General features: G+C 44.6%; 1 long non-coding RNA gene across 1 annotated transcript; it reads right to left on the reverse strand.

Annotated features, from left to right (window-relative positions):
• Positions 1 to 7,472: 7,472 nt before the first annotated feature.
• LOC120994178 lies at positions 7,473 to 22,958 on the reverse strand. The gene is made up of 3 exons (XR_005777349.1): positions 22,947 to 22,958; positions 13,399 to 13,401; positions 7,473 to 7,746 (listed from the first exon to the last, which is right to left on the reverse strand). It is a non-coding gene; the product is annotated as an uncharacterized LOC120994178 (long non-coding RNA).
• Between the last annotated feature and the right edge of the window lie 2,176 nt (positions 22,959 to 25,134).

Below are 25,134 nucleotides of genomic sequence, written 5' to 3' on the forward strand. Positions count from 1 at the left end.
GCAAACTGTTGTAATTCCTACACCGTTCACCTGATTTGGATGTAAATACCCTCAAATTTAAGCTGACAGTCTGCAGGTAAAGCACATCTTGTTTGTTTCATTTCAAATCCATTACATAGTAACATAGTAACATAGTACATAAGGCCGAAAAAAGACATTTGTCCATCCAGTTCGGCCTGTCATCCTACAAGTTGATCCAGAGGAAGGCAAAAAAACCCTGTGAGGTAGAAGCCAATTTTCCTCACTTTAGGGGAATAAAAAATTCCTTCCCGACTCCAATCAGGCAATCAGAATAACTCCCTGGATCATTGTGGTGGTGTATAGAGGCAAAAATGTTAGAATTGTGTCAATGTCCCAATATTTATGGACCTGACTGTATATATATATATATATATATATATATATATATATATACAGATGTAGCAGGGTTAACACACAAACTCTTAACTCATCGTGTTATTTTGAAACAAAAGCCATTATATACATCCATTCATTACAGGGTTCACATTTCCTACCATTTCCATTGGATTCTACTTTGACTAGTTCAATATGGATGAATTTTAGCATCCATATTTTGGGTCTAATATCTGGACCACTGAAGGTTCTGCTGAGCCAAAGCCATATTACTTAAAGGGGTTCTCCGAGTTATTTTTTTATTCTTTCTATGTTCCTAACTGGGCAAATGTAACAGCTTTCCAATTAACTCACTTTATCTCCAGTGGCTGGTTTCTCAGATTTCACTGAGGGTCACATGACCTGTGATGTTAGCTTCTCTCCCTGCTCTGATAAAGGTCGTTTACAAGCCTGTAAACGAGACGTCACTGTGCTGGCCACGCCGCCCTTCACTGCCATCTACTCTCTGCTAGGATTCTTAACCCCTTCAGCTGCACAGCTCTGCAGGCAATTCTGGGCACAGGTCCTTTGCTGAAGGACTAGAGAGCATTGCACAAGAAGGTAGGGGGAAGATCCTGTGTGTATTAGCAGTGTCATTATACAGCTGGGACTTGTAGTCCTACACATACAACAAGCTGCAGAGTCTCCCAGCAGGCAGACATGTCACTCAGGGCAGCTCTTGTATCCACTCCCTTATCAGAGCGGGGGAGGGGCAGAGATTGTTTTTATTGCATGTAAACAAAGGGCCAGAAAAGAACCAGGGAAATGAGGAAATATATATATATTTTTTTGCATAAAACTTGCTTAGCTTAGTTATATATCAGATTTTCAGTGCTATATTATTTTTTTTCATAACTTGGACAACCCCCAAGAGAGCGAAAGAAAAGGAAAGGGGAAGGAGAGAAGAAGGGAAAAGAGAGAGAAGGGAGAAAAAAGAAGAAAAAAGAAAAAAAAAAGGGGGAAAGGAGAAAGGATAAAGAAGAAAAAAAAAATAAAAAAAAATAAAAATAAAACAGGAGGCATGGCTCCAAAAGCCAATAGGCGCTCGGTCGACCTCTCTAGTCAGAAACAGGGCACCAAAACCTTTGAAACAACAAAAATAGACCAGTTCTTGAGGTCTCCAAGGGTTAACACGAGGGGCGGACAAAAGGACCTTGCCTCTAGAAAAAATGGTGACCCGGAGGTGAACGAGATAGAATTACAAAAAGCCGCTAGACAACCTGAAGAAGAAGAGGGTATAATGGGAGAAGTTATGCCCAATGACAATTCCTCCCCGCTAGAAGAAATACTCCTAGCAGTTAAACAAAATGGGGACTTAATACAGGCTGTCACAACCCAACCGGGATTTATCCAGGTTGATGTGGGTCTGATAAGAGACGACTTGTCGAAAATTCGAGACAGAGTTAATAATCTAGAGAGCTCCACGGCCTTGATACATAATGAATCCCAAAAAACAAACTCTGAAGTCTCCACATTGAAACTAGAGTGTAATCTTCTCAAGAAAAAGGTGGCGGACCTTGAGGATAGGTCGCGAAGATACAACGTGAGAATAATAGGGATCCCAGAGGGTGCTGAAGAGAAGAATCCTACTCAATTTATACAGAAGTTAATTTTTGAGAAATTCGGAAAAGACTCCTTTTCCCCAATGTTTATGATAGAAAGAGCCCATCGGGTCCCAGGGGGCAAACCGACCCCAGGAAGACAACCTCGGACATTTCTTGTTAAGTTATTGGCTACAGGGGATAAAGATATGCTACTGAGAAGGGCAAGGGAATGCTCACCGGTTATATACAATGACAATAGACTGGCTTTTTTTCCGGATTTTTCAAAAGTCATACAAGAAAGGAGACGCACATTTATGACGCTAAAAAAGAAGCTAAGAGAAAGGGACATTAAATATTCCCTTATGTTCCCAGCAAAATTGCGGATTATTTTTAAAGATAAAATCCTGTTTTTTGATGCCCCAGATGAAGCCGCGGACTGGCTCGAACGAAATGATCTGTGATTTAATAGTTTCAAGGATTTAGTGGGGACAACGACTGTTGTGGGGGGTTTATATCCCCAATTGTCCCTTTCTCTCCTTCTTTGTTCCTTAATAGGGAGGGATGAGTGTGGGGAGTGTCGGAGGGATGGTCATAGGAGAGAAATCTACTACAATACGTGGTGGATTACCTAAACGGGGGGGTGGGGCTGGGATGGGAGATGGGCTGTGGTGCGTCAAAAATTATTCCCTTTTTTTTTTTTTTTTTTTTTTTTTTCTTTTTCTCTTTTTTCTCTATCTAACCGCTTTTGATAATGACGACTAGAATCCTTGCATGGAATATACGCGGATTGGGGGATAGAGGAAAAAGACAAGCAATTTTTGATTTGATACAAGTCCACCTACCAGCAATAATATGTTTGCTAGAAACTCATCTTACTGAAGAGACCTCTAGGGTGGTCGGCAGGGGATGGGCCGCGCATACGTATCATTCTACCTTCTCCAGCCACTCTAGAGGTGTTACTGTCCTGATACATAGACAGATTGACTTCATCTGTGAGGCATTCTCTGTTGACCAACAGGGGAGATTTATTTTTTTATATTGTAGATTAAGGGGGAAGACATGTATTTTGGCTTTTGTCTATATTCCACCGCCATTTTCCTTTTTGGTTCTAAATTCTTTGTTATTATTCATGGATAAATGGCCAGAGTGTCCAACAATGATTATTGGCGATTTCAATTGCGTCATTGATCCTCTGCGTGATAGGGTCTCCACCAGCGTCAGGAGAGATAGCCCGATTCAGGGGTCTCCCCTGGCACGGTTTTGTTCTGAGGCGGGTTTTGAAGATGTGTGGGGACATTTAGGACAGGGGAAAAGGGCTTTCTCATGCTTTAGTAAAGCAGGTAAATCTATGTCTAGAATAGATCTTGCATTGATTGGTAGTAAATATGTGAAACTCGTAAAACGAATGAAATATGAAACAAGGTCAATCTCGGACCACTCACCGTTAGTCCTCGAACTCTGTTTAAGCCCGGAAAGACACATACAAAAACCCCCGTTTAGATTAAACCCTTACTGGCTAACAGTAATAAAGACACATGAAACAATTCAGAATGAAATTGGTCGATTTTGGGATAACAACTATGGCTCAGCAAAAATCCAAGTGGTATGGGATACCTTTAAGGCATATATGAGGGGAATGTTGGTCAGTAATATTGCGAACCTAAGAAAGGAGTACGGGAAAAAACAAAAAAATCTGGAAGAACTTGCATCAAGGGCGACACAATCCTTTTATATGAATAACACAGAGGAGAATAGAGAAAGTATGCAAATGGCCACACAAGTATATTCTAACTTTTTATTGGATAAGGCCCAACAGGGCCTCTTCTTTAAAGGGCAAAAATATTTTACGGAGTCAGGGCGACCTGGTAAACTTTTGGCCAGAGTAATCTCAAGTCAACAATCTAAAAAATATATAGACAATGTTAGACTGATTAATGGTAAGATGGTTAGTGGGCAGGGTCCTGTAGAGAAGGCCTTTGTGGACTATTTTTTGGATTTGTATAAAGCTGATTTGAAGATTACAGATGATAAGATGGATGCCTATCTCGATGATATTTCTTTTCCAACTATTACTAAGGCGCAAAAGAAAGCACTGGAATTGGATGTCTCAATACAGGAACTTGAGGAAGCGATTAAATTATGCTCGGCCAATTCCACCCCTGGCTCAGATGGACTCCCATATGAATTTTATAGTAAATATGGGGACTTTATTTTCCCCAGACTGCTGGAGGTCCTTTCTGAATCAGTGGAGGACGGGAAGCTACCAGATTCAATGTTGGAAGCCGTAATAACATTAATTCCAAAAAAAGGCAAAGATCCAGTAGATTTAGAATCATATAGACCAATATCACTGCTTAATGCAGATGTAAAGCTCTTCGCGAGGATTTTTGCCACAAGGCTTTCTGGGGTTATCTCCGCCATTGTCCATCCAGATCAGAATGGTTTTATTCAAAATAAGGGCACACACCACAATCTTCATCGGCTCTTTGCTAATATCCAGGCCCCTGGGGGGACCGCTAGCTCCATCCTGTCACTAGATGCCTCTAAGGCCTTTGACAGGGTGGAATGGTCCTTCCTCTGGAAGGTTCTGGCAAGGATGGGCTTTGGGGAAAGATTCATAGGCATCCTTAAGTTACTGTACAGATTCCCCAAGGCAAAATTGAGTCTCAATGGGATCCTGACAACTAGTTTTGACTTAAATAGAGGGACCCGTCAGGGTTGCCCATTATCCCCATTGTTATTTGACATTTATATTGAACCTCTCGCGTTGGCCATTAGGCAGGATGATCAAGTAAAGGGATTTGGTACGCTAGGGGTGCAGGACCGAATATCCTTATACGCGGATGATGTTCTTTTTTTTATAGACCATACGGAAACAACTCTCCCCAGAATTATTCAAATGGTCAAGTCATTTGGTGAGGCGTCCGGTCTTATAAACTGGTCTAAGACCAGTTTGATGCCAATAGACCCCCTACCACAGAAAGAGGTTCTTGTGACGCAGTTGGATATTGTTGATTCTTTTCAGTATTTGGGTTTGATTATCTCACCCAGGGTTCAAAATTTTTTACAACTTAATCTGATTCCCATGGTGACAAAGATTAGAGCCAAAATAGGGATCTGGTTGAGACTTCCCCTGTCTAGAGCTGACCGAGTTTCATTGGTCAAGATGGTGATTCTACCACAACTTCTTTATGTGCTTAGGAACACACCTATTTGGATACAAGACAAATACTTTAAACTTATGGAAAGAATAATCAATGATTTAATATGGGGAAGAAAACGAGTGCGAATAAAGTTAGAACATTTGTATAAATCACTGGAGTGCGGGGGTTTAAATCTCCCTTACTTCAAAGGTTATTTTATTGCTACGCAGTTATTGATGTGCTATGAATCAGAAAATAGTGCACTCCTAGGGAAAATAGTGGGTAGCCACGCTCATAGTAATATATTCACTCTTCTGGAATCTGGGCTATTGAGGAGCTATGAGCAGGGCTATAGAGAGACTACAAAACTATTCCTGAAAGTGTGGGCTACTACTAGGACATGGTTGAAGGTAAAGGGTTCACTTACATTCACACCTCTTTGGCATAATCTGCACTTACAAAGGTTAGATGATATTGCAGCTCACACATTCTGGCAAAAAAATAAAGTCTTGTATATCTCACAGGTAGTAAAGGATAGAGAGATTAAGTCATTTATAGAGATATCACATAATATAGAAAATGTTTCATGGTTTAGATATTTTCAACTGCGTTCAGCATTATCCAGTTTGGACGATAAATCGGTGTTGGATATAGATAGTTCATCTTTTTTGAACGATTGGGTAGGGGGGACACTGCCTAGATTGAAGATTTCAAATATATATAAGTTACTACTTAAGGCACGATTTAGTGATACACAATCACCAGGACAAAGAGCGTGGGAGATGGATTGTCCGAATATACAAATAGAAGGGTGGGAGAATATTTTTGGGAATTTAGGGTCACTATCCCAGAATTTTAACCATGTTCTAGTACATTTTAATATTTGTCATAGATTATATGTTACCCCTTTATGGATGAATAAATGTGGGCTAAGAGACACCTCTAATTGCCCTAAATGTGATACTTCAGGTGCGGATTTTCTTCATATGATCTGGACCTGCCCAGAACTTATAAAATACTGGAATAGTATCAACAACTTTGTCCGCTATAAATTAAAAATACGAATTCCCCTCGAACCACAAGTGTTTGTGCTTAATGATTTTTCCAAAATAAACATCCATAAATATCAAAAGATTTTCCTAGGTAGAATACTGATGTTGGCCAGAGTTTTGGTGAGTCGGACTTGGTTTGCTCAATGTATTCCAGAGATGAATACATGGATAAACCTAATTAACAAGGTAAAAAATTATGAGAAAATTATGTACAAACAGAGGGAAGCTGAGGAGAAGTGGACTAAGATATGGGGCGGTTGGAGGATTTGACTACTTGGTATAATTGTTTCCTTTTTTTTTTTTTTTTTTTTTGTGTTTTGACGCACCACAGGTATGGGGAGGGGGGCGGGGGGATAAGGGGAAAGGAAAAGGAAAAAAAAACAAAACTTCTTTTTCTTGTATTGTAATCTGTTTTTATATCTCAAGTAATAAAGATAATAAAGAGAATAACTTGGACAACCCCTTTAACCCTAAAGGGATATAAATCCAGTAATCTAATGCTAAACTGTGGCCAAATTCTGGCCAAAATCCTATATCTAACTACCCTGGAAAGTAGTGTGAATTGTTGCCCCCAGGCACCCTACACATTGGAAAAATGCCCCCTGGCTATGCTCATCCTATGGCTTTGCTCCTGTTTTTGCTCCTGTTATGGCTTTGCTCCTGTTATGGCTTTCTGAAACGTGGTTCAAAATGGTAGGAAATATAATTTCTTCTGTTTCTAAAATGTCAGCAGTCTTTATCCAAAAATCTTGAATGCATGCCCCACCAACAATGTACAATCTGTATTATTCTTATATGTACAGTGTACACCATTCTTCTACAGTTTGGTTAACTTAGGTTATGATCACACATTACAGATTAAATCTGACGTATACTTTACCAGATCATCCATGGCAGGGATTTAAGGCTGATGTTTGGATTTCTGCACTAAATCCATATGGGAATTAGCCACTTGTCATTCAATGAGACTTTTCCATGTGTAGTACAGAGCCTGCTGCATATTTCCTGTTACATTTTTCCACTGCCTGTTCAACGCACAGCAACGCCCATGGGTCCCTTAAAGCAAATGGTTTTCATGACGCCAGTTGCAGTGAAGCAACAAGGGCACATGTCCCCTTTTAGTGATGTAGTAGATGGTACCCAGGTGTAGGAATGCCAAAGTGGTGTAGGGTAGCCTAAATGTCCCTTAATGTTGGTGCACGTGCAACGGTGCTCCTACCTGGATATGCTGGAACCCAGGCGTTGTCGTCCGAAGCAAAGCAAATAGGAGGAATAATCGAGGGATTTGAAGAAATAAATTGAGTCCAGACCTTGTGATGAAGTTCAGTAACAGCTTTACTTGAATAAATGTTTCTCCAACAGTTTAAGGCTATGTCTTGGTTCCCAGCAGGCATTAGCATTAACTCTGACAGGCAAACAAACTCAACTCTGCTACATCTGTTGCTCTCTGGCTCTACTGTGCTGACAAGCTTACTGCATAACTTTGCTTCTTTCGTTATGCTGCAACTTCTCTCTGTAGTCTGTCTCTAGATTAATACCAGGGAATCTATACCTCCTGGCTTCAGAGGCTTCAGGCTTTGGCCTCTGTGTCCAGCAGAGCTGAAGGTGCTCTAGCTGGCTTAGGCAGGAGATGTCCAGCAAGGACTTGGCCCTGCTTCCTTCCCCAAGCAGGGAGTACTCTCCACTGACAGAAAAGAGAATGAAAAGAAGGTTCCATCCTCTGCAAATGTAGCTCTGCCATGCTTGCTGCCACCTTGTGAACCAGGTACATTGCATGAACAATAACAGTTGCATAAAAATAGCGATGCACATTGTAGTGGACTGAAATAAATGCATAAGATGACACTGTGTTAGCCCATAGAAGACAGTAGCGGGGTGCAGAGTGGTGATGTCACTGTGGGTCATTACAACTGTGAATGGGATATGAAATATCCCCATCACTTGCATTAGATGCAGAATCTGTGCCTAAATCTGGATCAAAGCCTGAACCTGTGTGAACACATCCTAGAATTACTTTGGATGTACATTGTATCACTATTTCGTCTTTGGATGTACATTGCATCACTATTGCCCTCTTTGGCTGTAACATAGTTTATAAGGCTAAAAAAAGACATCTGTCCATTCAGTTCAGCCTGTTATCATGCAAGTTGACCCAGAGGATGCACATTGTATCACTAATATTATTATTTATTTGAAAGTGCCATTAATTTCATACATCGAGAGTGGGTTACACATACATAATATAAAATACAGTAAAAAAGAAACTACGGTATGAACAGACTGGTACAGAGGGGGAGAGGACCCTGCCCACAAGATCTTACACTCTACAAGGGAAGGGGGGAGAACACAGTAGGTGAGGGCTTAGGCTTCTTATCTGGCTATGGGTGGCAGTATGCTCATTGCAAGTGGCAGTTTTCCTGAAGAGGTGGGTTTTCAGGTTAGTTTTGAAGGTTTGGATGTTGGAGGGAGCCTGATGTGTTGCGGTAGTGAGTTCCAGAGTAAGGGTCCATGCACACATCCGTTGTTTCTTTCCTGATCTGTTCCTTTTTTTGCGGAACAGATCTGGACCAGATCTGGACCCATTCATTTTCAATGGGTCCTGAAAAAAAATCAGACATTGAGCTCAGACATTGAAAATGAATGGGTCCAGATCTGGTCCAGATCTGTTCCGCAAAAAACGGAAAAGATCAGGAAAGAAACAACGGACGTGTGAATGGACCCTAAGGAGGAGGTCTTTTGAGGATCGGAGATTACGTGTGGAGATGTATCGGAAAGGCAGGTCAGAGATGTAAGGAGGGGACAGGTATTTTAAACTGAATTTGCTGGGCAATGGGGAGCCAGTGAAGAGATTGGCAGAGGGGGAGGCAGAGGAGAAACGAGGGTAGAGGTGGATTAACTGGGCAGCAGAGTTGAGGATAGATTGGAGCGGTGCGAGAGTGCTTGATGGGAGGCCACAGAGGAGAATGTTGCAGTAGTCCAGGTGGGAGATGACGAGGGCATGCACTAGTATTTTAGTTGAGCGAATACAAGGAGTGAATACAAGTGACATTCTTGAGTTGAAAGCGGCAAGTGGAGGTGAGGGTTTGGATGTATGTCTTAACCTCTCTGTGACAATGACGAGGGGGGTCCTGTGACCCCCCCCATATCGGCGATCGCTGCAGACCGCAGGTAAATTCAGACCTGCGGTTTGCAGCGCTTTCGGAAGTTTCTGATCACGGATCAGAAACTTCAAAATGACACATCTTTTCATTTTTAACCCCCTTCCTGCAGCCCTCATTGTTATGTGCCGGCGGGCTGTACCCTGTAGGGGGGGGTGGGGGGGCGGCGGTGCGGGCGGTGATGGTGGTGAGGGCGCGCGCGCGATCATCCGTCCGCCCCCTCTCTCATTTCCAGGATGGCCGAGCGGTTAGCAGAGTATCAGCACATTGCTGACACTCTGCTTGAAACGGCTCACATCTGTGCTGGCACAGATGTCCGCCGTTTAACCCCTTCCATGCAGCGCTCCCATCAGGGGCTGCTGTGCCGTTTCAGCCCCCTATTCTTGACGGGATCACAGAGGGGAGGGGCCCCCCTCCCTCCCCATCACCCGCTGCTCTGTTGTGGCAGCGGGTGATGGTTACCATGGCAACCGGATGCCTTCACAGACTTCCCGCTTGCCATGGTAAGGCTAAGTCTGATCAGACTTCTGCTAAAGGCAGAAGTCTGATCAGCCTAAGTGTAAAGTGAAAATACAGTACAGTACACTATATAGTGTACTGTATTGTATTATACAGACATCAGACCCACTGGATTTTCAAGAAGTGGATCTGGGTCAAAAAAATGTAAAAAAAAAAATATAGAACATTTATCACTGATTAAAAATTTTAAAAATAAAATGCACTACACATTTTTGATATCACAGCGTCCATAATGACCTGATCTATGAAATAGTCATGTTACTTTCCCCGCATGGTAAACTCCATAAAAAAATAAAAATAAAAACTATGATGAAATTGAAATTTTGCCCACCTTACTTCCCAAAAAAGGTAATAAAAGTGATCAAAAAAGTCGCATGTACGCCAAAATGGTACCAATCAAATCGGCACCTCATCCTGCAAAAAATGAGCCCCTACATGAGACAATCGCCCAAAAAGTAAAAAATATATGTCTCTCAGACTATGGAGACACTAAAACATGATTTTTTTCCCCTAAAATGCTGTTATTGTGTTAAGGTAAAATAAAAATAAAAAACTATACATATTAGATATCGCCGCGTCCGTAAGAACCTGCTCTATAAAAATATCATATGACCTAACCCCTCAGGTAAATACCGTAATTTTTTTAAAATAAAAACAGTGTCAAAAAAGCCATTTTTGTCACCTCACATCACAAAAAGTGTAATAGCAAGCGATAAAAAAGTTATATGCCTCCCAAAATAGTACCAATCAAACCGCCATCTCATCCCGCAAAAAATGAGCCCTTACATAGGACAATCGCCCAAAAAAGTCACAACAATAGACAATCACAGTCTGCTGAAACTAATAACACACAAATAATTAAATGTTACCATGTTTTTATTGAACACATCATGTAAACATTCACAGTTCAGGTGGAAAAAGTATGTGAACCCCTAGACTAATGACATCTCTAAGAGCTAACTGGAGTGAGGTGTCAGTCAACTGGAGTCCAATCAGCTGCCCTGCCCTATAAAAAACACACACCAGTTCTGGGTTTGCTTTTCACAAGAAGCATTGCCTGATGTGAATGATGCTTTGCACAAAAGAGCTCTCAGAAGACCTACGATTAAGAATTGTTGACTTGCATAAAGCTGGAAAGGGTTATAAAAGTATCTCCAAAAGCCTTGCTGTTCATCAGTCCACGGTAAGACAAATTGTCTATAAATGGAGAAAGTTCCGCACTGCTGCTACTCTCCCTAGGAGTGGCCATCCTGTAAAGATGACTGCAAGAGCACAGCGCAGATTGCTCAATGAGGTGAAGAAGAATCCTAGAGTGTCAGCTAAAGACTTACAAAAGTCTCTGGCATATGCTAACATCCCTGTTAGCGAATCTACGATACGTAAAACAATAAACAAGAATGGATTTCATGGGAGGATACCACAGAGGAAGCCACTGCTGTCCAAAAAAAACATTGCTGCATGTTTACAGTTTGCACAAGAGCACCTGGATGTTCCACAGCAGTACTGGCAAAATATTCTGTGGTCAGATGAAACCAAAGTTGAGTTGTTTGGAAGAAACACACAACACTGTGTGTGGAGAAAAAGACATCAATCCTCATCCCAACTGTGAAGTATGGTGGTGGGGGCATCATGGTTTGGGGCTGCTTTGCTGCGTCAGGGCCTGGACGGATTGCTATCATCGAAGGAAAAATGAATTCCCAAGTTTATCAAGACATTTTGCAGGAGAACTTAAGGCCATCTGTCCACCAGCTGAAGCTCAACAGAAGATGGATGTTGCAACAGGACAACGACCCAAAGCATAGAAGTAAATCAACAACAGAATGGCTTAAACAGAAGAAAATACGCCTTCTGGAGTGGCCCAGTAAGAGTCCTGACCTCAACCTGATTGAAATGATGTTGCATGACCTCAAGAAAGCGATTCACACCAGACATCTCAAGAATATTGCTGAACTGAAACAGTTCTGTAAAGAGGATTGGTCAAGAATTACTCTGACCATTGTGCACGTCTGATCTGCAACTACAGGAAACGTTTGGTTGAAGTTATTGCTGCCAAAGGAGGTTCAACCAGTTATTAAATCCAAGGGTTCACATACTTTTTCCACCTGCACTGTCAATGTTTACATGGTGTGTTTTAATAAAAACATGGTAACATTTAATTATTTGTGTGTTATTAGTTTAAGCAGACTGTGATTGTCTATTGTTGTGACTTAGATGAAGATCAGATCACATTTTATGACCAAATTGTGCAGAAATCCATATCATTCCAAAGGGGTCACATATTTTTTCTTGCAACTCTATATCTGGTGGGTACTTTTTACTGGGAGCCTCTGGACCGTCTTTGCAGACAGGGGTTTGGGTGTTTTGTCATCTTCCCCCATCGTTTGTTTTCACCTTAATATGTATTAATATATGTTTAATAAACTTTTGTACTATATTTTATATATTATGTCTCATGTGTATTTGTATGGGGCTATTGATTGATTCGATTAATGGCGCTCTTGTATTATGTACTGGACCCCCTGGGATATTATTTTATATGGTCTGAGGTATTTGGTTATAATGTGTTCCCCATTCCTGAACTCTACTCTTTGATATATTTGCTATGGTATAATGCTGCTGAAACAATTAACTAGAAATAGAGTGCAGCAACCCGCTTAGAGGATAGATGAATCAGAACACCATTGGGAAAATACATTTTTTGCCTATCTGTCAGAATGTGCATTGATCTGTCTACAAGAGTGGACTGCAGCCAACGGAAAAACAGACGACCGTACAAATAATCATCAAGGCAGATTCAATAAACCAATGAGTCTATTGTTAACTATGTGTAACAACATTCATTCCAGCTGCAAAATATGATAAACTGAAGCACTGAATGTGCCTTTGTCTGTAACATATAACATACTGTTTTAATACTTTTAGTGAAGCTTTTTTGTTGAAGTTTAATGAATTCTTTTAAGAGTCATCCTCACAACAACAGATGCAGCATAGGGTTTTAAAAATATTTATCTTACTATTAAAAGGGTTGTCCAAGAATACAATAGTGATGGCCTATCCTTAGTAGCCTGTCATGTCTCCTATTAACTGTAATGGAGGCGGGTGTGGAACTACTGTGCCAACTAACCGGTTTGCCTTAGGACTCTCCCCAAGGGAATTATCCTGGCAGTACACTATTTCTTCACCCTTTAACCCCTCTACAGGGATCTGATCTTAACTGCAGGGAAGCCACCAGCCTCTTTAGATATTCCTGGTGCAGTTGACAGCTGACCAACTTGGGTCAGAGACACCGATGTGAAACACTGAGGGGACAGGCAATAATCATTGCCAGAAGACAGACTGAGGTCACGTCAGGCAGTTTGTGCAAACTGGTCTAAGGTCAGGCCAGGGAGCAATGGTTCAATACATTAGTCAGGCTATAGTCAGGACAGGCATTGGATGATAAAAATCAATTAAGAGGCAGAGGTAATGTACAGTCGTGGCCAAAAGTTTTGAGAATGACACAAATATTCGTTTCCACAAAGTTTGCTGCTACACTGCTTTTAGATCTTTGTTTCAGTTGTTTCTGTGATGTAGTGAAATATAATTACACGCACTTCATACGTTTCAAAGGCTTTTATCGACAATTACATGACATTTATGCAAAGAGTCAGTATTTGCAGTGTTGGCCCTTCTTTTTCATGACCTCTGCAATTCGACTGGGCATTCTCTCAATCAACTTCTGGGCAAATTCCTGACTGATAGCAACCCATTCTTTCATAATCACTTCTTGGAGTTTGTCAGAATTAGTGGGTTTTTGTTTGTCCACCCGCCTCTTGAGGATTGACCACAAGTTCTCAATGGGATTAATATCTGGGGAGTTTCCAGGCCATGGACCCAAAATGTCAACGTTTTGGTCCCCGAGCCACTTAGTTATCACTTTTGCCTTATAGCACGTTGCTCCATCGTGCTGGAAAATGCATTGTTGTTCACCAAACTGTTGTTGGATTGTTGGAAGAAGTTGCTGTTGGAGGGAGTTTTGGTACCATTCTTTATTCATGGCTGTGTTTTTGGGCAAAATTGTGAGTGAGCCCACTCCCTTGGATGAGAAGCAACCCCACATATGAATGGTCTCAGGATGCTTTACTGTTGGCATGACACAGGACTGATGGTAGCGCTCACCTTTTCTTCTCCGGTCAAGCTTTTTTCCAGATGCCCCAAACAATTGGAAAGAGGCTTCATCGGAGAATATGACTTTGCCTCAGTCCTCAGCAGTCCATTCACCATACTTTTCTTCAGAAGATCAATCTGTCCCTGATGTTTTTTTTTGGAGAGAAGTGGCTTCTTTGCTGCCCTTCTTGACACCAGGCCATCTTCCAAAAGTCTTCTCCTCACTGTGCGTGCAGATGCGCTCACACCTGCCTGCTGCCATTCCTGAGCAAGCTCTGCACTGGTGGCACTCAGATCCCACAGCTGAATCCTCTTTAGGAGACGATCCTGGCGCTTGCTGGACTTTCTTGGACGCCCTGAAGCCTTCTTAACAAGAATTGAACCTCTTTCCTTGAAGTTCTTGATGATCCTGCAACACAATGATAGCTGCACGCGTTTTCTTTGCAGGTCACCATGGTTAACAATGGAAGAACAATGATTTCAAGCATCACCCTCCTTTTAACATGTCAAGTCTGCCATTTTAACCCAATCAGCCTGACATAATGATCTCCAGCCTTGTGCTCGTCAACATTCTCACCTGAGTTAACAAGACGATTACTGAAATGATCTCAGCAGGTCCTTTAATGACAGCAATAAAAAGCAGTGGAAAGGTTTGGGATTAAGTTAATTTTCATGGCAAAGAAGGACTATGCAATTCATCTGATCACTCTTCATAACATTCTGGAGTATATGCAAATTGCTATTATGAAAACTTAAGCAGCAACTTTTTCAATTTCCAATATTTATGTAATTCTCAAAACTTTTGGCCACGACTGTATATGGGCAGGTAAACAGATTAGCACATTTTCACTGGAACATTGGAAAGCTAGGAACCTAAAGCCCAGGCACCCTCCCCATGTGAAGGATATGATACATTAAATACCCAGAAGTGACCAACAATAGGTTGTGGAAAACTAAGGGTGCGCACGCTAGCCCTTTAAGAGCCGGGGAGTGCAAATACCCAACAGCAGAGGACCTGGAAGGAGAGCACAGAGGTGAGCATGCAATTATAAACTCCTGTAATGGGAGATTCAGAGCAGGATAAGAGACGTGGTACCATGCCCGCTCAGGAGAATGGGGAAGCGGCAGGCAATGGCTGCCATTGTAACATTAACTACATTGATACATACATAGTGCAGATGATGCTGACACCAGATTAATGATTTACATCAAAATTCACAGGCCCACAAACCAGTCCTGGAATATAATGAGAAGACTGCCGAGCATGCACACATTATGGAGAGCACTCAAGGATGAGGACTAGAAGCAGTAACAATCAATGGACCTCATAGGTGGCCTTAGCATGGGGAATCTGCAGCAATAATGAGAACTAGATAAGTTCCTTGCAAGTATTCAAATAATTCATAAACTTAAGAAGTTCTTGTTCAGTCCCCACCCAAAGCATAAACACATCATCCACAAACCGCAGCCAGCTCCTGGACAGGGATTTAAACCCTCAATCAAGAACATGCTGTGATTCATAGGAAGACAATGTAAGCATAACTGGGTGGCACTGGGGCCCCCATAGACAAGCCTTGTATATGGTGAAAACAAATCTTTACCAAAACGAAAATAATTCTTTGTAAGTACAAATTCCAATAAGGTCAAAAGGAAAACTCATTAGATAGTGACAGATCTTTACACAACTCGTCCTGAATACATGTAACCCCTTCCTCATAGGGGATATTAGTATAAAGACTCTTGATATCCAATGTACAGAGTAATGTGACTTCTATAACCTTTATGTTCTCAATATGAATCAGAAAATCATTAGTGTCCTTTAGACATCCAGGTAACCATGTACGATCCTCTGCAAGTAACAGTCCACAAAAATAGAAAGAGGCTGTAACAATAAATTAACATCTGAGAAGATAGGACATCCCAGGAGTCTTAGATCCCCTTAGATCTTTTTGGACTTTTGGAAGCAGATACGGTACAAGAACTCTTGGTTGTTCATTAATTAAGGCTTTCTTCAGTTCCTGTTCAATTACACCTGCCTGCTCTGCATCTTGCAAGAAAACATAAATTTCTCTCTTAAAAACAACTGTAGGATCTCTCTGTAACCGTCCAGAGACTTTTTCATCAGCAAGTTGTATCCAAGCGTTCTTACAGTATTTTTTTCTATCCATAATTACTAGCATTCTGCAAGTCACATAATGCTTTCCTCTCTTCTGGGGATGATTTGTCCCTATACATACCTCCAGGGCTTTTTTTCTCAGAGAAAAGGTGGTGGAACTCACCCCCCTCCCCTGGCCACGCCCCTACCCACCCCTAGGACTGCCCCTACCCACCCCTAGGACCGCCCCCTACCCACCCCTAGGACCGCCCCTAAACCCCCTTTTTAGAGAACAGGGATGCAAGTAAAATTTGGGGGGGCTATAAAAGTCCAGCCCAGCAAAGAAACCCCCCAGATGGGGATGGCACTGTTAATGGGGGATCTGGGGATGGCACTGTTAATGGGGGATCTGGCGATGGCACTGTTAATGGGGGATCTGGGGATGGCACTGTTATGGGGTGGAGGATCTGGGGATGGCACTGTTATGGGGGATCTGTGGATGGCATCCACAGATCCCCCATCCTATAACAGTGCCATCCACAGACCCCCCCCCATCCTATAACAGTGCCATCCACAGACCCCCCCCCACCCCATAACAGTGCCATCCACAGACCCCCCCCACCCCATAACAGTGCCATCCACAGACCCCCCTCCACCCCATAACAGTGCCATCCACAGACCCCCCATCCTATAACAGTGCCATCCACAGACCCCCCCCCCACCCCATAACAGTGCCATCCACAGACACCCCTCCACCCCATAACAGTGCCATCCACAGACCCCCCATCCTATAACAGTGCCATCCACAGACCCCCCACCCCATAACAGTGCCATCCACAGACCCCCCCCACCCCATAACAGTGCCATCCACAGACCCCCCACCCCATAACAGTGCCATCCACAGACCCCCCACCCCATAACAGTGTCATCCACAGACCCCCACCCCATAACAGTGCCATCCACCGACCCCCCTATCCTATAACAGTGCCATCCACAGACCCCCCCACCCCATAACAGTGCCATCCAAAGACCCCCCTCCACCCCATAACAGTGCCATCCACAGACCCCCCCATCCTATAACAGTGTCATCCACAGACCCCCACCCTATAACAGTGCCATCCACAGACCCCCCATCCTATAACAGTGCCATCCACAGACCCCCCACCCCATAACAGTGCCATCCACAGACCCCCCTCCACCCCATAACAGTGCCATCCACAGACCCCCCCATCCTATAACAGTGCCATCCACAGACCCCCCTACCCCATAACAGTGCCATCCACAGACCCCCCCATCCTATAACAGTGCCATCCACAGACCCCCCACCCCATAACAGTGCCATCCACAGACCCCCCATCCTATAACAGTGTCATCCACAGACCCCCACCCTATAACAGTGCCATCCACAGACCCCCCCATCCTGTAACAGTGCCATCCACAGACCCCCCCACCCCATAACAGTGCCATCCACAGACCCCCCTCCACCCCATAACAGTGCCATCCACAGACCCCCCCATCCTATAACAGTGCCATCCACAGACCCCCCCCCACCCCATAACAGTGCCATCCACAGACCCCCCCACCCCATAACAGTGCCATCCACAGACCCCCCACCCCATAACAGTGCCATCCACAGACCCCCCCACCCCATAACAGTGTCATCCAGAGACCCCCACCCCATAACAGTGTCATCCACAGACCCCCCATTGCCGCTCCAGTACAGTTATAAAATGTGTAATTAAATTAATAATGATTCATGCTGCCCCCTCTGTAGTATAACATTCAATATATTGTACTCACAGGGCTACTGTTATCGTAATGCAGGCCAGCCAGGCAGACGAGCGGCAGCGTCACTGACTGACGTCACGTGCCTGCGCCGCCTACTTTATGAATGAAGTAGGCGGCGCAGGCACGTGACGTCAGTCAGTGACGCTGCTGCTCATCTGCCCGGCCGGCCTGCATTACGATAACAGTAGCCCTGTGAGTACACTATATTGAATGTTATACTACAGAGGGGGCAGGAGGAATCATTATTAATTGAATTACACATTTTATAAGTCTCTACTGGAGCTGCGGGGCCGGAGCACAGTGAACGTACCGGCCCCCAGCTCCTCCTCCCAGTCCCTCCCCGCTGATACATCGCAGGCTGCGATGTCAAAAGGTGGCGGAACGCCGTTCCGGTGCATTCCGACAGAAAAAAAGCCCTGCATACCTCATACCAGAAGCAGTGACCAGGAATAGGCCTTTGATGGGACCAGAATACACTAGGAATAACAACCAGGAGTAGGTCATGAACAGAACCAGGAGTAACCAGGAACAGTGCCAAAGAGCAGGTAGGTGATGGAAAAGCAGGACAAGTGGAAAGGACTATGAGTGTATGATCAGACTGCTCAGGGTTTCATTTTTAATAGTTTGCCATCATGAAGACACATACATCTGTATAGGAGCTTGCCCATTTTTTATTTAGATACATGGTGTGTATTTTTTGGTAAGTGGTTGGTGGACAAACCTTTATTAATTATTCATTGGTTGATCATAATTTTCACGCATCAGTTTTACTGCTGTGCTTCATAGCAGGGAAGTCCCATCTAACAAGATCCCCTGCCACTAAGGAAATGTCATCGATGAGGGTCTGTGGCCTATGAACCCCGCTCACTACAAAAATGAGTGCCATATAGCATTGTCTCCTAATCCTGAGGTCCAGGTCTATTGTCCTATTTAATAAGAGATTACAGCTACTGATTTGAAGATCCAAAGCTCTTCGATTTAGAAGGAGAAAGAACATGGCACTTGGGTGGAGAACCGTGGTCCCTTCATTCAAAATATTTGTGGGTTTCACAGGGCATTGACCTCGAATATGCCTATTACATCTTCTGCCACGACTGGAATTTATAATGCATGAGCAATGACATAAGGTATTACTAGCATACAGCACAATGGCCAGTTCACTATTAGAGATTACAATTGTCCTATGATCCACAAACCATTTAAAGAGAATCTGTTAGCTCCAAAACACTCCCAGGCTAGAAAAAGTGATGTATAGTGAAAGTGACACTGTCTGATTATGTAATTTTTATCTTCATACTCACTTGCTTTCTGACACTGTGCTCCTCCAAACCAGCAGTAAAATGCATTGCCAGGACTCCTTTTTGAGTCCTATCCATTATGTGCGTGAGCACAGGAGTCCTCTCAATGCATTTTACTGCTGGTTTGTAGGAGCACAGCATCGGAATGCAAGCGTCAACATAAAAATTACATATTTGGACTCAAATAAGCATCACTTATGTATACAATGCTTAGGCTACTTTCACATCTCCGGGGAGATGAACAGCCTGCTGGAATTCTCCAGATCCGGAACTTCCGGATGCAGATGGAATGTTCGCTGGCCCTATTAAATACAATAGGGTCCAGCGGACATCTGTACGCATTCCAGTAGGCAAGCAGAGAACGGGGTGGACACAAACCGTTTGTGTCTGGCCAATCCTCCACTTGTCTGCCGCAACGGCCATGCCAGAGTTTCACAGAGCTGATAGATTCCCTTTAAATGGCATCTGTCAGCAGATTTGTACCTGGCTGACCTGTTGGATGTGCGCTTGGCAGCTGAAGGCATCTGTGTTGTTCCCATGATCATATGTGTCCAAATTGCTGAGAAATGATGTTTTAATATATGTAAATGAGCCTCTAGGAGCAAAAAAGGCATTGCAATTACACCTAGAGGCTCTGCTCTCTCTGCAACTGCCGCACCCTATGAACTTTGATTGACAGGACCAGGCAGTGTAGACGTCATCACACCTGTTCCTGTCAATCAAAGTGCAGAGAGCACAGCAGTTGCAGAGAGAGAAGAGCCTCTAGGTGTAATTGCCGTGCCAGGTGCGGGGGAATAATATTCTGTATTTGTTCGTGACGCCAATTGCAGCGTGCGCAGGGTACTATCCCAGGGCCCTTCCAAGGTGTTATAACGCACGTCCCAGATTAGGAATGCCAGAGTGGTGCAATGGCCTATAATGTCTCTATAGTTTGGTGGTAGTTGTGTCATGGTGTCTCCTACCTGGGTACGGCTGGACTCCTGGCTCCTGGCTCACTTGCAATACATTTAAATGTAGTGATAGTAGGAGTAATAGAGGAACTTTGCAGAGTAAATGATGTCCAGACCTTTAGATGAAGTTCGAATGTTGCTTTACTTGAAATAACTTGCATCCAAGCAGTATACAGCTTTGGTCTCTTGGTCCCAGCAGGTTTTTCAATGATTGGCAGGAATGAATACTTCTGCTTTAAATGTAACTTATGCTATGTGGGGACAGACTAGCTGAGGAGGAATAGGCTTCTCCTAGGCACTAGACTTAACTCACAGATGGATTCTCAGGGGATGCTTTCTTCCTGGAATTCTGGAGTTTGTCTATAGTTTCTGCTTCTTCCATCCAACTGAGCTGAAGGTTCTCAGACTGGGTATATGGCCAAGTCTCAGCCGAAACTAGGTCCTTGCGGTCTTCCCTATACAAGGGGTCTCCTGGACACTATCACATAGCCTTCCCCTAGCAATGGGGAGGCTACACTGACTCTAACTTCCATTCCAGCTCAGATATACTAAATTGTCTCTGCCAATGTATTGCTGCCACCTACTGGTAACCAGGCAAATTAAATGAACAATTAAATGTAACATAGATTTATATGCACATTTGTGGAGGACATAATATAAATTACATCAGATGACAGTAGAAAGCTCTTAGAAGATAGTAGCAGGGTAAAGGCATGTAGTAACACAACTCTGGGGTGTTACATTCCCCCTTACTTTGAGTCAAGCCACCCTTAGCTTGTGCTTAGGATAAGAGGATTAAGCTCTGGGGTAGCAAATTAAATACACAGTGCTGCATGAAGTATATATAAAGACATACAAAGACAAACACATAATGGCTACCCTAAGGTTCCTGCCTGCATGAGTAGGGTGTCTTATTAACAGTTTCCCTCTCTGTATACCCAGTGAACCAACGGTTTGCACTAAGCAATCACTTAGGGTCACAGGAAAAGGGTATAATAATCCCATGGAACTCCTGGTAGACATACCAGGATGGGGGTTTAGTAGTCCCATTACCAATCCTGGCACATATAACAAACAGGAAGGAGGGGTATTTGACTCCCCTAGCCATTCCCGAAGCAGCGGGGTTACCCTTGCTGGACCTACCTGGGCCTTACCACTTGTCCTACTTGGGTACCTAGAAACATGACACCAGGAGTAGGCCATTACTATTGAGCGTCCGAAGAGGCAGTCTGTTTAAACAGAACAGAGCTGTTGTAAGATCCTCAGCTGTCTCGCACTCCAGTGTGACCAAAAAGGGTCCTCGTGGAGCTGCGGGACAGGTTACGCGTGTCTCCATTGATACACCAGCTCCAACCCCTTTGCGACCGACGTGGGGATGCATTCGCATGTGTGCCGGAGGGGAAGACTGCATGGCTTTCGGGGACAGCTTGGCCGGGCTAGTGGCAGTACGCTGCGGCCGAGCTTGTCTCCGATGCCTGTTGCGGATTCCATTCCGGTGTCCATGTCAACGCGCTCGCGCACTCTCGCAGAGCCTGTCGTGCATCCGCATTTACATTCGAAAACGGGTTTGCAAGGGGATACGCGGTCGCGTGTACGCGCTTCTTATGCGCTTCGCCGACCAGCGAAGGGAATAGCACCTGGCCGCAAGTTCAAAGCAGATTACGGGGCCGGCATTGGTGTAATTGACTAATGACCGACCAAAGCCTTGTAACACAGGTGTAGGGCAGGATCATGACCTATGGGGAGTGGACACTTGGCGCCCTGGGATTTGTTTGCAGGCACATAAAAGGTGGCCTCCCAGGTCGGTCAATGCCCACTGTTATCCTTCCTTATCCAGGTGCAGGTCAGTACTGCTAGCTACTGACTGAAGTTTGCTGGGACTCCGTCCATTCCAGTGGGACCCAGGACCCGGGACTTTCCGTGACGCATCCATTTACCTGGCAAGTTGCACAGAGACTTATGCACGGATTGGGACTACTCCTAGCTTTCCTTTGTTTTTTTGTTTGCCTGATGTTTGCCCAGTGAAGTTTACCTAGACTTTGTTTATTTTGTCAATAAACCCCTTTGACTTCACCCTCACTGGCCTGTTTCGTTGGTGTCTTGCATTACAGAACAGTGGGCCCAACAAACAGTTGCCATCGAAAGAATCCTGCAGCAGCTTACTGAGTTAGCAGGAGCAGCTAATCTGTTACCCAATGACGCCCGAATGTGCCGTCAGTCGCTGCAGCTCAAATCCAGGAGCAACTGTCTAATGTGATGGGGGAGGTTCAGCAGCTGCTCCAAGGAGCTTCCATGTTACCCATCACGATCGCAAGACACCAAGTGGAACCGAAGATTCCTCTGCCTGACTCCTTCACAGGAGATAGACAGGAATTTCTAAACTTCAGGGACTCCTGTCTTTTATATTTCCAGTTGCGGCCGATAGCTTCCAGCAATATCAGACAGAGGATCGGGATCATAATGTCCTTGCTGCATGGAGATCCCCAACCTTGGGCGTTTAATTTGCCCCAGGACCACACCGCTTATTCGTCAGTCGAAGCTTTCTTTGAGGCCATGGCTGTTATCTACGACGAACCGGATCGTACCCGTACTGTCGAGAACCATCTCGAGCATATTCAGCAAGGTCGCTGCCCTGCCGAAGAATACGCTGCGGAATTCAGGCGATAGGCAGCTTTCACCACCTGGGGTGATGCAGCCCTCTGCGATCGTTTCCGGCTGGGACTTTCTGATGCAGTCCGGGATCTTCTTCTCGCCTTACCCACTCCCGTCTCATTGGAGATGGCCATCTCCCAGGCAATCGATGCTGACAGACTGATTCGTGAGAGGCGGGTAGAGCGGTCGACTCGCTTTACACCTTCACGGCCACATCCAGGGGCCACCAAGCCAGCAGAAGAGCCAATGGAGGTTGGGTCCTCCCTTCTTACACAAGCGGAACGAGCTCGTCGCCAACAGAAAGGTCTGTGCCTGTTTTGTGTAAAAGCAGGACATCTAGTTAAGACCTGTGGCCTCATGTCGGCGGGAAACAAATAAACCTAGGGGGCATAGAGGAGAACCTCCTAGGTGCTTTTATCCCTCCTCCAACTCGAGTGATGATACCTAATTCACTACATTGGCAAGACAAAGTCCATGTGTTTTCTGCCCTGATTGATTCTGGGGGAGCAGGGAATTTTATGGACTCAGTCTTGGTTCATCGACTTGGCATCCCGCTTATCCAGCCAAAGACCACCCTGTCGGTGACCGCTATTGATGGATCTCCTCTCCGGGATGGTCGTGCAGTGTGGATGACGCCCAGGATGCAGGTAACAGTGGTAGCTGATCATAGGGAGACCTTAAGTCTTCTTGTCCTGGACATGCCATCCACTCCTGTGATTTTGGGTCTCCCTTGGTTGAGACTAGAGTTGAGCGAACACCTGGATGTTCGGGTTCGAGAAGTTCGGCCGAACTTCCCGGAAATGTTCGGGTTCGGGATCTGAACCCGAACTGAACTTCGTCCCGAACCCGAACCCCATTGAAGTCAATGGGGACCCGAACTTTTCGGCACTAAAAAGGCTGTAAAACAGCCCAGGAAAGAGCTAGAGGGCTGCAAAAGGCAGCAACATGTTGGTAAATCCCCTGCAAACAAATGTGGATAGGGAAATGAATTAAAATAAAAATAAAAAAAATAAAAATGACCCAATATCAATTGGACAGAGGTCCCATAGCAGAGAATCTGGCTTCACCTCAGCAGAGAATCAGTCTCTTCATGCCATAGCAAAGAATCTGGCTTCATGTCAGCAGAGAATCAGTCTCTTCATGCCATAGCAGAGAATCTGGCTTCATGTCACCCACCACTGGAAGAGGCCACTGTCACATATTTAGGCCCAGGCACCCAGACAGAGGAGAGCGGTCCCGTAACAGAGAATCTGGCCTTATGTCAGCGCAGAATCTGTCTTCATGTCATAGCAGAGAATCAGGCTTCACGTCACCCACCACTGGAACAGGCCACTGTCAAACATTTAGGCCCAGGCACCCAGGCAGAGGAGAGAGGTCCTGTAACAGAGAATCTGGCCTTATGTCAGCACAGAATCTGTCTTCATGTCATAGCAGAGAATCAGGCTTCACGTCACCCACCACTGGAACAGGCCACTGTCACATATTTAGGCCCAGGCACCCAGGCAGAGGAGAGAGGTCCCGTAACAGAGAATCTAGCCTTATGTCAGCGCAGAATCTGTCTTCATGTCATAGCAGAGAATCAGGCTTCACGTCACCCACCACTGGAACAGGCCACTGTCACACATTTAGGCCCAGGCACCCAGGCAGAGGAGAGAGGTCCCGTAACAGAGAATCTGGCCTTATGTCAGCGCAGAATCTGTCTTCATGTCATAGCAGAGAATCAGGCTTCACGTCACCCACCACTGGAACAGGCCACTGTCACATATTTAGGCCCAGGCACCCAGGCAGAGGAGAGAGGTCCCGTAACAGAGAATCTGGCCTTATGTCAGCGCACAATCTGTCTTCATGTCATAGCAGAGAATCAGGCTTCACGTCACCCACCACTGGAACAGGCCACTGTCACACATTTAGGCCCAGGCACCCAGGCAGAGGAGAGAGGTCCCGTAACAGAGAATCTGGCCTTATGTCAGGGCAGAATCTCTCCTTCCTGTCATACTCAGTCCCGGGACAGTGCAGCGGTCTCTTTCTGTGCGCAGGGGTCTCAGTCGCTGTCAGCCCCTTCTGAGCAGGAGCCCATGCAGCTGGGGTTGATTGCCTCTGACGATAGAAGATTCAGCCCGCATGGGAGGGTTTGTTTTTGTTGTGGAGGTATAAATCATTTGGCAAATGTTTGTCCCTCTAGGAGATTCAGGCAGTTTTCTGGGAGTAATAAAGAAACTAAAAGGAAAAAATCTTTTAAAAATGTTCCGTCTGTTACTATTGGCAGGGTTGAGGCGGAAATTGAAGGTTTTCCGTTTGCTTGTAGTTCCCGTTTTGTCCTGCCTGCTAGGGTGACGCTAGAGAGCAAAAGCATTTTTTGTGAGATTTTTGTGGATAGTGGAGCAGCTGTCAATCTC

This window comes from Bufo bufo, chromosome 3, assembly GCF_905171765.1.
Source record: "Bufo bufo chromosome 3, aBufBuf1.1, whole genome shotgun sequence".
Lineage (NCBI taxonomy): Eukaryota > Metazoa > Chordata > Amphibia > Anura > Bufonidae > Bufo > Bufo bufo.